Here is a 13468-nt window from a genome sequence, read left to right as displayed (position 1 = left end):
GTGCGGCATATAAAAAAATTACCCAGAAAGATAGCCAACTCTTTGAATAAAGGGTTAAAAGTTGCGGCTCTTACATATATACCATTTTTTCTTGGCTATTTCCTCACTTTTCTGTTGCGGGAGGGAGAGTTCTTTCCCTGGGAGTGGAATAATTTTTTTTCTGTTCTTGAGGATTTCAGCAAGGCTGTCTTAAATAGTACTTTCACCTACTTTCTTCCGAGTTAAAGTTGTTGAGGGCTAACCCTCGGGAATAGACTCAGCTCCATGCTGAAGCTGAGAGCTTTTTAATTATGAACCGGCATCTCTGAGGGGTTTGAGTCTGCGGGCGTTTAGTTAATTTGTATTTTTCAAGTTTATTAGAAAACACAAGTTGATGCCGGGAAAGTCGTAGCAGATGCTTACTTGCGTGCAGTTTTTCCAATTAAAAAACAATTAAGCTGCGTTATATGGGGTGGTTTCTGTATTTCCTAAATATGAAAATAAGGAATATATAACATTTCAGAGCCAAGACAGAAACATCACCTTTTCAATTCGGAAATTAATCCGATGCACTTGGCAGAAAGTTCTAGTTGCAATTGATACGACATATTAACAGGCAATCAACTTTGATTAATATCGAGCACAAAGCGACTGCCACACGATTGGAGTTCAATTTCAATTTGTGGCCCGCATCCTTCTGCAAGTGCAACTTCATCTTTTTTCCCCCTTTTAGCCTCTGGAGATTTCGTTCACTTTGACATGGCATCTTGGGGCACTTAATAAAGTTATTTATCTAGACCAGACTCCGAGACCAAGGAGTCGTCGTCGCATGTGCGCTGAGGTGATTGATGGCATCGATAAGTTTTTATAAAGCAGCAGACATCCTTCTAAATTCTCCTTTTTTAGTTTTCTTTTCTTATCTCTTTCGATAAGCTTTTGACATCTCTGCAGTTACTCTAAATTGCGCATACTTAAGATCTGCATACACTGGCAGGTTAAGAAAAAAATATGCTAATCTTCCTGCAGCTCATTTCAAGGCATAATTACGCCCTCTCCAACGATTTCGACCCCAATTAAAAGTCAACTGCACTTCAGACTCACTTAAGGCTCAACCGAGAACTGACCACACACACAGCTGAAGCCTAGGGAAAGGGTTTATTATTCGGTGGCGAAAATAAAAGTAAAACGGCTAAAACTTTGTGCGCCAAATACTTAATGAGTGGCTCATAAAAATTCCCATATATATGCAAGTGAAGTTCCTGCAATTTCCTCCCTCTCTCTCTGTGTGGCCGAAAAACACAAATGTCAGACGCAAACAGAAACCTCAACAATTAAACTTTGGCCGAGTCCTGCAAACTGGCAGACCAAACGGTTTTATAATGTATGAGGGTTTTTCTGGCAATTGCCAAAACAAAATCACTGCAAATTGCACAAACAACTCTGTAACGGAGTCACTCAAGTGAGCAACTGGCCAAGATCTCGCTAGAGAGGGGAGCCTTTGTGGCCCAGACGCGTGGTTAACTTGGCTAACAAGTTTTCACAAGAAACTTGAGTTCAAAGTTTTTGGTCAGGAAAAATATGAGAAAACAAAAAATAATAAACTCCAACTGATATCAAATTTACTCTGGCATAGTTTTTGAAATTAAACAGGAAGTAAAACAAAACTCTACAGATATGGATTTATAGCAAGACTGAACGAAGGATGCTGGAGAATACATTACGGCTGAAAAGCTTTTTTCCATAAAACTCTTCGAAAATGTTTATAGTTATGAGGTTGCAGCTTATCCAGTATAAGTATAAAATGTTAATATAAATTTGTAACATCCGTTGCTCACCGATTAAGTTTATGGATGAATATAAGACTACCTTAGTGCTATAAGTTTTTTACATAAATGGTATTTATGGTAACCTCCCGTTTACAATTTTAAAATACTTAATTGTTAAATGCTTTTAGGTTTCTATAAATACTAAAAATCTTTTTTTGGGGAATTTTTAACTGTGGTTCTTACTTATACAACTGATAAAAAGCTTTCCCATCCGTATTAGACATTTTCTAAATATGAAAGTCCCTTCTAACAAAAGGATATTTTACCCGAAAACCTATCACAAATTACTTCAATAATAGAGGGATATTTCATTTGTAAAATGTTGCACAAATTTACATCGAAAATAAGTTAACCAGTATTTATGGCTAAATATTCCTTTTCCCATAAAAAATGTATCCTTGCAATACATTTTTCACATTTTAAAAACTGTTATACACAAACCCTTTAAGAGAGCCAACTTAAGTCAAGCGAAGTTAAGAGAACCTCCAATTGAAATGTGATGGCTAAATATTAAATGCATTTACCGAGTAATGCGACACCTCCCCAAACCACAACATAAAATTTTCGACAATTTCAAGATGAAGACGCCTTAACTCAATTGTAAATGGATACCATTCCTACACATTCCACTTAAACAGCATTATTCAATTTAGACGTCACAAATGTCAACCGTAATAGAGACAAACTCAAAAGGCAAGAAACTCGCCTGGAACTGCGGTAATAATACAAACAAATTAGAAATTACGATGCGACGAAGATGACTTCTTTGGGGCGTGAAAGGGGAGCAAGGCGAAAGGCGACAGGCAACGAGTAAGCCAGGCCAACTAACCCGCAAGCCATTCAGAGTGTTAGCACCGAAGATAAGAGCAACTACAAGCACATCCAGGGAAAATGGGGAAGGAACTACTACTACGAGTACAAACTAGAGAAGGGGGAGCCAGCTTAAAAGTATAATTTGTAGGTTGTTGCAGTCTGTTGCAAAGCCACAAACACAAAACGCACACACATGTCTATGGGGATACACAGGGTTGAAAAATTACTATTAAAGAAGATTAATTATACTAGAAGGTATATCTAAGCTTATGATTAAATATGTATTTGATGGATTTATTAGTTTTAAATTTAATAAATTGGTATTTAAAGGAATGCCACATTTAGAACATTTAAACTTACTTAATACTTTCAAGGAATAATGTTTCATAACTTTCTTTAGAGTGACTTTAAGCGATATCTATTGGTATCTCACTAAATCTTAAGATTAGGATCAATTTTAAATACTATATTCCAGAAATTTTAAGTTCAGTTCGAATAAAATTAGATTTATAAACGTTTTTATTAACGAGGAAAAATATTATTTAACATTTTTAGTATGTAAATATTTCAGAAATTGATATAGCATTCTATGCAAGAAGGATACCTTCTATTATACCTTTCTACATAGCAATAGGAAGAAGGTATTTTATTTATAATTTAATTCTACATAGAACCAAAAAGCCAAAGTAGATCGTAATGGAAATATCTTTGTATTTATCACAGTGTACCCACAAGAGTCTAGGGTTTTTATTATTGTGGCTTCATTTGCAATGCACAAAGGCAAGCGGTTTAGAGAGCGGTTCACATAAGAGTGAGTAAGAGAGACGGAGGCCAAATGCGTGGCAAGTTAGCGACCACATCTAAAATGAAAAATCTCAAGCACACACGCACACTCACACATATACACACACACACTCGCAAGTTACACATGCCAGCAAAATATTAGGAAAAACAGGCGGGTTACGATCCCGAAAAGGGACAACACTTGTGGCTTTTCGACTCCCACACATACACACACTCGCAGTCGTTGCGGGTGTTAAAATAGCCACAGCCACAATTTGTGTTGTCACGAAGTAAATGTTGACACTTGACATAGACAAATACACAACACACACACGCATATCCTTACACATAGATACGGACACACACACACGGGGAAAGAGGGAAAGTGAAAAAAGAGTTGCTAGCTAACCCGTTAGGAGTTTGTTTTATGCTTCCGCACACTTGACATTACACTGCCATTGCACATCCGTACCCTTGCCCCACTATTTCAACCATTTTTCCACCACCCACACTTTTTCACCCCACTTTTCTTTCTCTTTTTGCCCATCTTTCTCTCTCTATTTTCCTTTTTTTTTTGTATAGGGTATAGGGTTATATGGAAAAGGGCAATGAAAACAAGACGAAAAGTAATGTAATTAATTTGGACAGTTTTTATTGGGTTATATTTAATTGCTTCCCTTCCAAACTAAACTCCTTGCCTTGGATATGGGATAAAGAAAAATTTAAGAAGAATTTAATTCTCTTATATATATATATAATTTTGTTATTTTATTTTATATATAGAACATATTATAACATGTATTTAATGCAGGCTTATTGAAATCAGTACAAATAATAATTTAAATCGTTAAGTTCTTTAAAATATACATTTAATTAATCATAGTTTACAGATTATAAGTAAAAGAAATCATAAGTTTAGTGACATAAAACTTCTCTTAAAACTGTCACGTAAAAGTTTTTGGGGAAAAGAGCAACCCTTTTTATTGCTTTTAGAAATGTATACCCCTTTTTTTTGCATATTGAAGAACCTAAATCCTGCTCGAGAGTATATCCCCGTTGACTTTCCCCATTCTCTCCTCACATTTGTTTATTTGGATAAGGACCTTCGACGAGGCGCCACCCAACGCTTTATTGTCGTTCGTGCCTTTATTCAATTTTACTTTGACTGCTAAGCTCCCTCGCAGCACCCTCTACCCCTGATGGCTCTGCGAGGCGTTTAGTTGCCACTACTTGGGTGGGGCATGGCCCACCCACTTTATACCCCCTAACAACTCCCATTCCCCCCAGTAAACACCCCCCCCCCCCCCCCCGAAATAAAAACCCCTCTCATACTCACACCCGGCGGCGTCCTGTTCGTGACACTCTCTGATAGCAAATTATTACAGTCTGATGAGTTCGTCCTCCTGATGAATGAATGCCGAGCCAATAAATTGTGCTCTGGGCCAAAGATACTGGACCCATTTTTGTTTTTTCTTTCCTTTTTTGAGGGGCGGGCGGGTGTAGGAGTGGGAATCTTGTTAGATCGAAGTATGGGGTCACATCAATTTGTTTGCTTTATTTAAGTTTTCTGTTTTGATAAAAATTGTTTGCATACTTTGGCAAGAGTCAGCTGCCTTGTCTCTCATATTCGATTGTTTGTCCATGCATTATGGCCTCTTGAGATTTTTGGGAGACAATATTTTTACAGGACTCTGAATTCAAAGTCCCCCCCTCCGGCAAAACTTTTCTATTCTCGCACGGAACTTAATTAAAACTGTCTTTAAGTTTCGGATTCAACCACGTGCATAACTCAGGTCCAAAGTCAAGCTAAAACCGAGCACCACAAGGAGAGAAGAGAAGGGAAGTGAAAGCCCTTGGTTGTGCCGAAATATTTTCAAAGAAATTAATTTCGCCGCGGGAAGGCGCACACACACACACACACACACAAGGCACATACCTGTGTATCCTTATTGGCCATATAATGCGGTAAGTGGGCAAGGCAAATGCATTCCACCGGCTGAAAGCTACAGTCCCGACCACAATCCTTGCGAAATAAACTACCTTGCGGTTCAAAGTTGATGCCCGGAAACTTTGGCGAATGCCGCCCGTCCGCAAGTTAATTAAAGTGCTTAATATCCAGCTGTGGAATCCCTGCACTTGGCAGTTTATCTTTTCGCTTGTTGATTTTTCACCCATCAAATTGTTTTACTCAACTCTTAAGCTTTTCTTTAACTTAAAAAATAAATACATTTACGATTTGATTAGATTAGAGTAACCTACAGGGGGCTCTTAAATTATTTTCATGAAAGTTTTTACAGAGATTTATTATAATTATACCATGACAAGGTATTACATTTTACTCAAAAACAAATCGAAGGAGTCATTTCCGACCCTATAAATCATATATATTCTTGATCAGCATGAACAGGTGAATCCATCTAGATTTGTCTGGCTAAAATTTAATTTTTTCAAAATTAAAAAAAAAATTAGGTGTTAAATCGTCAAAATTTGCATCTCGAAAATAGTCAAAATTTTAAATTCCTTAAAATTATAAATTTTGAATGCAGATTTATTAACCTAATAAAAACTAGCACAAAACAGCTTTTCAAATCAAAATTAATGCTTTTTTGGCTGAGTTATAACTTTTTAACATTTTGATTTGTCGAAAAAATTGTCATATAAAAATATAGACTAAAATACATATTTTAAACTTAAATTATTTAAGCTTCTTTCGATTTCCGTTTTGATACTTAAAATTAATTGCAATCTAGAAGGTTATACAAACTTTGCGTTTCCAAAATTATCTTCCTTTCTTATTTTAAATTAAATAAATACTATAAATAAATAGCTAAAATTTATTATAATGTTTTTTCCATTACTGATTTTATTTTTAATAAATACTATTCTTGATATTAATTGTACTAGTTTAATAAGCATAAAATTGCTTAATCATTAGTTGTTAAAGAGACTTCTTTCTTCATTGGCGGACTGTCAATTCATGAATTAATTATATTACGTATACGCAACGTTGCAAGCGGGCTAGACAAAAACTTTTATTAAAAAGATTTTATAAAAGTTTCTTTACAAAAATATAGATTACTTAGTTTTATGTCATCACTATTGATAAGGAGATTTATTTCTCCATTCAGATTTTCTGCCGCCTGTCAATTGATGAATTAATTCGATTACGTATACGCCACGTTGCCGGGGTGCTAGACGAAAATTTCAAAATTCACGACAAAAGGCATATTTTGTGGTAGCATTAAATTGAAATGAATTGACTTGCCGAAAATGAGGAGAAAGTGTAGCCGGCAAACAAGGCGCAAATAAAAACTTTAATGCGACAATTTGCAGCTGCCACAAAGACGCCGAGAACAAGAGAGTCATGAGAATCATGACAATCATGAGAATCGACTTGCGAAAAGCTGGGAAAACGTTATGGGGGACAGAGAAAAGTTGCATTTGTTGGGGAAGCGAGGCGGAAGCAAAAGTTGCCGGCAACTTGCTGACTCCTCTGAATGGAAATGAAGTTGGAAAAGCGGCAAGAGAACCAGAGATTTGCTGGAATAACCCATAATGATTGCAAGAGTTTTTGATTGTGACAAGGCGCACAAGGAATATCTATATGTAGATAAATATATATATAGTCGACTTCGGAGACCCTTAAACGATGATAAATGTCCAAGCAGGCGACACGAATTTGTCAGGACCCCGAAAATAGTTTCTGATTAAGATCTCGGCCTTTTATTTCTGACTGGCTGCGTGCAAAGGCATAGAAATTGTGAATTAACTGGCTTTTTCGGATGGCAACATTTGTCTTTGATATCAAAATAGCCAAGGGCCAAGAGTGTTAAAATTAAATAAATATTTATGCATGGCCCCAAATCAAAATCGGCAAATGGCAAGTAGCAGCTGTCAAAGCATCTGTGAAAGATTTTATTACCCTCGACATCTGATTTCTAGGACATTCTCTAAGCTCTCTTACCTGGCTGGTTGGCTGTCATTTGCGGCGGATGTGGCAGGTGACTTCCTCTGGCTGGACCTCATCCTGTCTTCTCCATCTTGGCCATCTTTTTCATTGTTTGCTGTAACCTTTTGTCTGTGAGCTGGGTGTTTTTTGTTGGCTCATTTACTCATGCACAGTAAAAAATATAACTTAAGCATGATTCCACTGCAAACATATTTGTATTGACAATATAATAAGATTTATTTAACAAATAATTAAATGACACTAATATGAAGTGGAAAGACTATATTTTCCTTAAAATTTTCCGATCGTTCCTATGGCAGCTATACATATATAAAATATATAAATATAATATAATATATAAGTATATAGTATCATATATATATATATACATATAGTCTACCGATTCCCCATGCCCCTACTTATGTACTAGTAAAATGATATAGAAGAATAACTCCATAGTTTCATTGAAGTTGCTTAAATTTGTTCCAAAACAAATCTCGCACATCTGTACATATGATTCCCAACTTGTTCTAACATCCCCGGAACGAAGTGACTGCTGCCAACCAGGTCTCAGAAAAGTGTTGTGTTACAAAAGTTGCAAGTCATTGTTTATTAGTGTTCAAAGTTACTTACTTGTCATATATACTTACTGCTCAGAGTTACTTAATGTTCACTGATAATTACTGATCATATTTACTTACTGGCCATAGATACTTACTGCTCAGAGTTATTTAATGTTCATTGATACTTGCTGTTCATAGTTAATCATCATAACTTATGATTCCCAACTTGTTCTAACATCCCCGGAACGAAGTGACTTCTGCCGGCCAAGTCTCAGACATGTGTTGTGTTACAAAAGTTTCTAGTCATTGTTTATTAGTGTCCTAAGTTAGTAACTGCTTATAGATAAATGTAAATAAAAAGATATATTAGAAATAACATCTTTTAAAATCACAATATCTGCTCTTTTTGTTGAAAGTTTTTCCCAAAGTGCCTCGCTTCTACCTCATTTTCTCGATGGCTTTTCCTACTTCCCTACTGGCCCTAGAGTTATTTAAGCTGGCACTTATTTAATTTTCATGTAAAGTTGATGGTTGCGTTAAAAGTTTACCCCCGTGCCTTTTGTTTAGCGAAAGTTAAAGTTAAACTGTCTTCTGCTCGCAAGGCAAACAATTTTGCAGCGTATTAGAAATTCCGGCATCCAAAGTTGCTGGTGTTTCTGGCAGCGGCTTCCTTTGACACAAGTCGGTGCTCCTTTGTGCTGCTCCACCGCTCCATACCCCGAGGGAAGTTTCCTCCACATCTCCAGTTCCTTCATTTACTTGCGGTTACCCAACCTTAAGGGCCAAGTTTTCCATTCTGCTAGCATAATTGAATTTTTTTTTTTATTTTTTTGGGAGGTCAACAAGTTGTTCAGTTGTTAAGGAATGCGAAAATTATTGAAAGAGATTATGAGATTACAGGTGATACAATTTCAATTGAATTTAATTTTGTAACGAGCATGATAATTATTTTCGAAATACCATCTTTCCTCTTTTTGGAAAGACATCTTCAAACTACTTCTGTCTAAATGTCAGTAAAATATATGCAACATTTCAAGCTCACCCACATCAAGCCGATAAATTTCGTTGTCAGAAGAATGCAAAACAAAAACATTTTATCAGTTTGCTGGTTAATTTAGCACTGCCTGGGGAACATTCTCATTGAATATTTATGCACACACTATGCGTGTCCATCAAAATATTAGCATAATCATTTTGTAACAGACATGCCTGTGCAGTTTTCACTCATGTAAAATATGAATTTTGATTTTAATTATCCACGATGCATATTTGCAGAGGGCCTTGGTCCAGAGAGATAGAGAGAGAGTTGCGGGCCTGATTATGCGTCTAATATGATATTTTTCGATCATAGATAGTGGAATTTGAGGGACGCGGCTTGTGCCAATTTATGCACCTCATTATTCTGCCCATAGTTTAGTAGAAAAAAGTGCAAAAGGCAGGCCATTTGTCACGTTCCTCCTGTGTGCGGCCTTATCAAGGCCATCGTCGTCGTCGTCTTTGGTTGCTAACGAGTGTCAGCTGCGGCGGTGAAATCTTTGAAATTCATGTTTCAGTTTCAGTATGCAAACGATGTCACAAAGCGCGCCGGCTGCCAAGATATTTGCCTTGACGGGCGTGCGTCGTCGTTGAAATGGTGAAATCCTTTGCCACTGGCAAATCGAATTTCATCTCTGACGTATTCCGCTTAAAGCTGATGACGAAATGGCTAAATTGTGACCGAGCTTCCTTGGGTTCAGTGCACTCGCACAGATGGACGGCGGGTAAATGTCCCTGAGAGGCGAGTCCTTTATTTCAATTTACTGTTGCATAAAACGCGAAGCAGTTAAATGCCTTGAAATATACAATACCAATTTGTCAGAGTGAGCGACTGTGTGTGTGTGTTGGACGAGACAAATAAACAACAATTCATTTGTAAAGGAAAAGGATAGATGTGCGAGCAGCGAAAGTGCACTTGGAAAATTAAACCCCATTTGAAAACATTTATTCAAGGAGTTTAAGAGGTATTAAATATTTAATTTACTGACTTATTTGAGTTGAAAATATCTGTGAAGGTACCTTAAATTCTGTTTAATCATATTAGATCTTTTAAAGATAATATTTTCGATGATTAAAGTTCCTAGGGGTTATTTTTCTTGGTGCCTAATGAATGTGAGAAAAGGACATTCATACAACACACTCACTCATGCAGTTAGTGTCCCATTTTGCAGATCCTTGCAACCCTAGACCCGTGCATTTTGTGTCCTACTGTACTCTCGCCATCACTCATATGTATGTGGCATGATGCCATTGGCATTTATCTTCGTTACAAACTGGGCATTGTTCAAATTTATTTGTGTGGCTCCTCTCAGCATCATCTTTTGTGGTTTCGATGAAATAGATGCCCAGACAGGGCCAGTTAATGCCTTGCACAGTTGGCTAACTTTCAGACATTTACATTTGCGTATTGACCACATCTTGGGTCAGTTCATAAAAGTGACTCTCGTCCCCACATTGTTATTAACATTCGAGTGACAAGTGCATGTCAGAAGGTTTCTCCATAAAAGGTTTCTACCATTTCCTATCATATTTCCCCGGTTTTCACTAGGCAAAGTTAATTGAAATTTAGAGCTCTCGAAATTAACTTTTCAATTATGCTTTGGCAATCGAATTCCTAGCAAAGTCCGTGCCCATGGCTGCTTTTAATGTTTGCCAGTGGACAGAGCACTGGCGAGTTTATAGCATGTTAAATGTGCTTTATGTTGCCAGTAATCGTTGACAGTGTTGTCGCTGCTCTGTACTTGTGACACTGCAAGAAAATTATAGTAAAAACATTCGAGATATATACAAAACTTAAGCGGAAGAAATGTATCAGTTGATTAGTAATTCATCTATTAGGAATTGTTTGTTAATAACTTGTTGTTAGTCATTTGAAAATAACTTAGACAAAGTATATGTTTTATTTCTTTGCAAATGATAAAGATAACACATATGTATATTATCTCCTTTGAATTTTTATAAAATAAATAATTTATAAATAGAGTAAAACGCATAGTAATAAATAAATTTTTAATTCGAATTTCGGCTTAGTGCACTCCAAGTGATCGCACCCAAACCCATTACCATCCGAGCTGGTTTCTGTGTATTCGGTGCTGTTCTGTTCTGTTCTGTCCTCTTGTTGGTGGACAGCATGTTGACAACAATAACAACGAGTGCATACATGCCTCGTTGCAGAAATTATAGACATAAAAGCTATGTGCCTGCATCCTCCTCGGCCTGAAACTCAGCCTCCCCACACATGCAGCTAAAATATCGCTCTACTCGGCCAGAGTTGACATGACAGTAACTTCAGATGCCATGGCCACGACTATAGGGAAAACCAAGGGGCAACATCACAAACTGTTGCACTGACTTTCCTGCTTCCAGAATGACATTCATAGGTGGCTCAGGCCGGCGGAAAGGGTTGCATTTTTGGGGAGGGAGGGAAAAAACTGCATTTATGCATGTGACGTGCTGCTCGCCTCGACACGCCAGTAATTTGGCACAGAAAACTAGAAAAAAAGAGGAAAAATTTCGGGGGGTAAGCCGGAAGCCGGTTGCATCGGAATTTTTGCTGCCATTGGCAGCCGCACAACACAGTCAAAGAAAGGAAAAAAAGGGGACAATTTAGCTGCAAAATGCAACTGACGTTTTGAATGCAACAGCAAGTTGCTGTCAAAATGGTTACTCCATCTACCCCAGGGATTTGAGTCATTAAAGGAACTGGGGCTCCGAAACCTGGTCATCTTCGAATTGGTCATTAAAAGCCAATTAAGTCATAGTTCTCTGTCTTTGAATTGGGTTCCCTAGACGATTTGGATGAAACCAATGGGGAATATAACTTTGAAATTGAAGAAGAGATGGATTTTTACCTAAAAGTTACGGAAAATACTTCAAACTTTATCTTTAGACGAATTTGAAATCAACAAAGTAAATGTATGTAAAGATTTCGTATTCAAAACCATTCCACTTTCCCTTTTCCCGATGTCAAGAATTTTTTCTCGAAAAGATTAAAGCACTTGCAAAAATCGTGGCCCCTTGGAAAAAGGGAAGGTGCCACTCCACTTGCAGAATCTCATCCTGCCAAGCACTTGAAGTGGACTGCATCAATGCAGGACATGTAAATCGAGCAACACACATATAAATTTCTGCACTTTTTGGGGTCAAACGGGATAATGCCGATGGGCGTGGCAGCTGGCTGTAATGCACATGTGCCAGTAATTTACATGCCTGTCTATTTGCCGGCGCTTGGAGGTCGCTGCCTGTCAGGACACTGGTGAGAAAGATGGATAGATGGATGTGGATGTGGGTATGGTGGGGCAAAAAAAAAGTACCAAAAATAGAGATAGAAAGCAGGAGAGTGAAAGAAAGAGAGAGTGCGGCAGGAAAAAATTGGACATGTAAAATTCGCCAGAAAGACGCCCATTGCCAATGCAAAGGCAACCTTCAAAACAGTTGCATGCATTTTTCAATTTTAGAATGACGAGGCAATGGTTTATATGCCGCTCCACCGCCCCCTTTTTGGGCCAGTATAACGCCCCTTTATGCCACTCTACCGCCCCCTTTTTTGTTCCTTGCCCTTGCCCTGCTGCTGCATGCATTCGTGGGTTTTTCTGCTGGCTTAAAATTTCACCGCATGACATTCATCATGGAGCAGGACCATTCTGACCCCCAGCTGTGTGGGATGGGTTAAGGCTGCCAGTGCATTTTATACCCGGCATTTAGAAGAGTTACCGGGGTCTGTTAAATTTTTATATATTGATTGGAAAATTCAAGAGGGAAATCTATAAAATATATGCAGAAAATATAAAGGAAATTCTTGGTTTAAATAAATTCTTAAATAAAAAAAATTAATGATCTATGGTAAAGTAAACATTTCAAGGGTAATAAATCATTACTTTAATAGTTTGACGAAGTTTTAATTAATTTAAATACTTTTACAAGGATTTCTTCAATTTAAAACGACATGCCCTTTTAAGTATGCTACATTAATTGTTACAGCACGGGGTACCTTAGAGTCCTGACACTGCATCATGCTGGCTGGCTTTACACTCTTCTGCGGGTACGTGTATGTGTGTGCTTTAGATATTTGGGTTTGTTTTTCTACTTGCAACACTCACACACACACGCTTACAGTCTCTGTGTGAGTGTGTGTGTGTAGCCAAAACAAACATTGCAAAATTTATGTCGTCTCATAAATTTGTAGCATAATTCTGGAACTGCTGGTGCTGGTGGTGCCACTGCAGCCGCCACTCGAAAATGTTTGGCTGCCATTCTGTGCTTTTGGCCAAGAGCAAAACCCAACACGACCCGGATTTGCCTTTTGGACCAACTTGGTTTGGCCTTTGAGCCGTTTGCCTCGCTTCTTTTCTCTGTTTGTTGGTCTAACGAACCGCGTAAATGCAATTTCTGGGTTCTTTTCCTTTTTTGTTTTATTCCTTTTACTTTGTTGCCAGAGAAATCAACTATTTTGTGGATAATATTTAAGGATTTATGGAAAAAGATTGAATAGTCAGCAGAGGAGAAAAAACCCCTGAGGA

General features: G+C 37.6%; 1 protein-coding gene across 2 annotated transcripts in view; it reads left to right on the top strand.

The window, feature by feature from the left end:
* The window catches only part of CadN2 (Cadherin-N2), a 99092-nt gene that overhangs the window by 14402 nt on the left and 71222 nt on the right, over positions 1-13468 (top strand). The window lies entirely within an intron of this gene.

The sequence above is a fragment of the Drosophila serrata genome, unplaced genomic scaffold (genome assembly GCF_035046125.1).
Source record: "Drosophila serrata isolate PLE 108 unplaced genomic scaffold, ASM3504612v1 contig_275, whole genome shotgun sequence".
Classification (NCBI taxonomy): Eukaryota; Metazoa; Arthropoda; class Insecta; order Diptera; family Drosophilidae; genus Drosophila; species Drosophila serrata.
The sequence above is the reverse complement of the archived record's forward strand: the minus strand, read 5'-3'. Positions and strand labels throughout refer to the sequence as shown.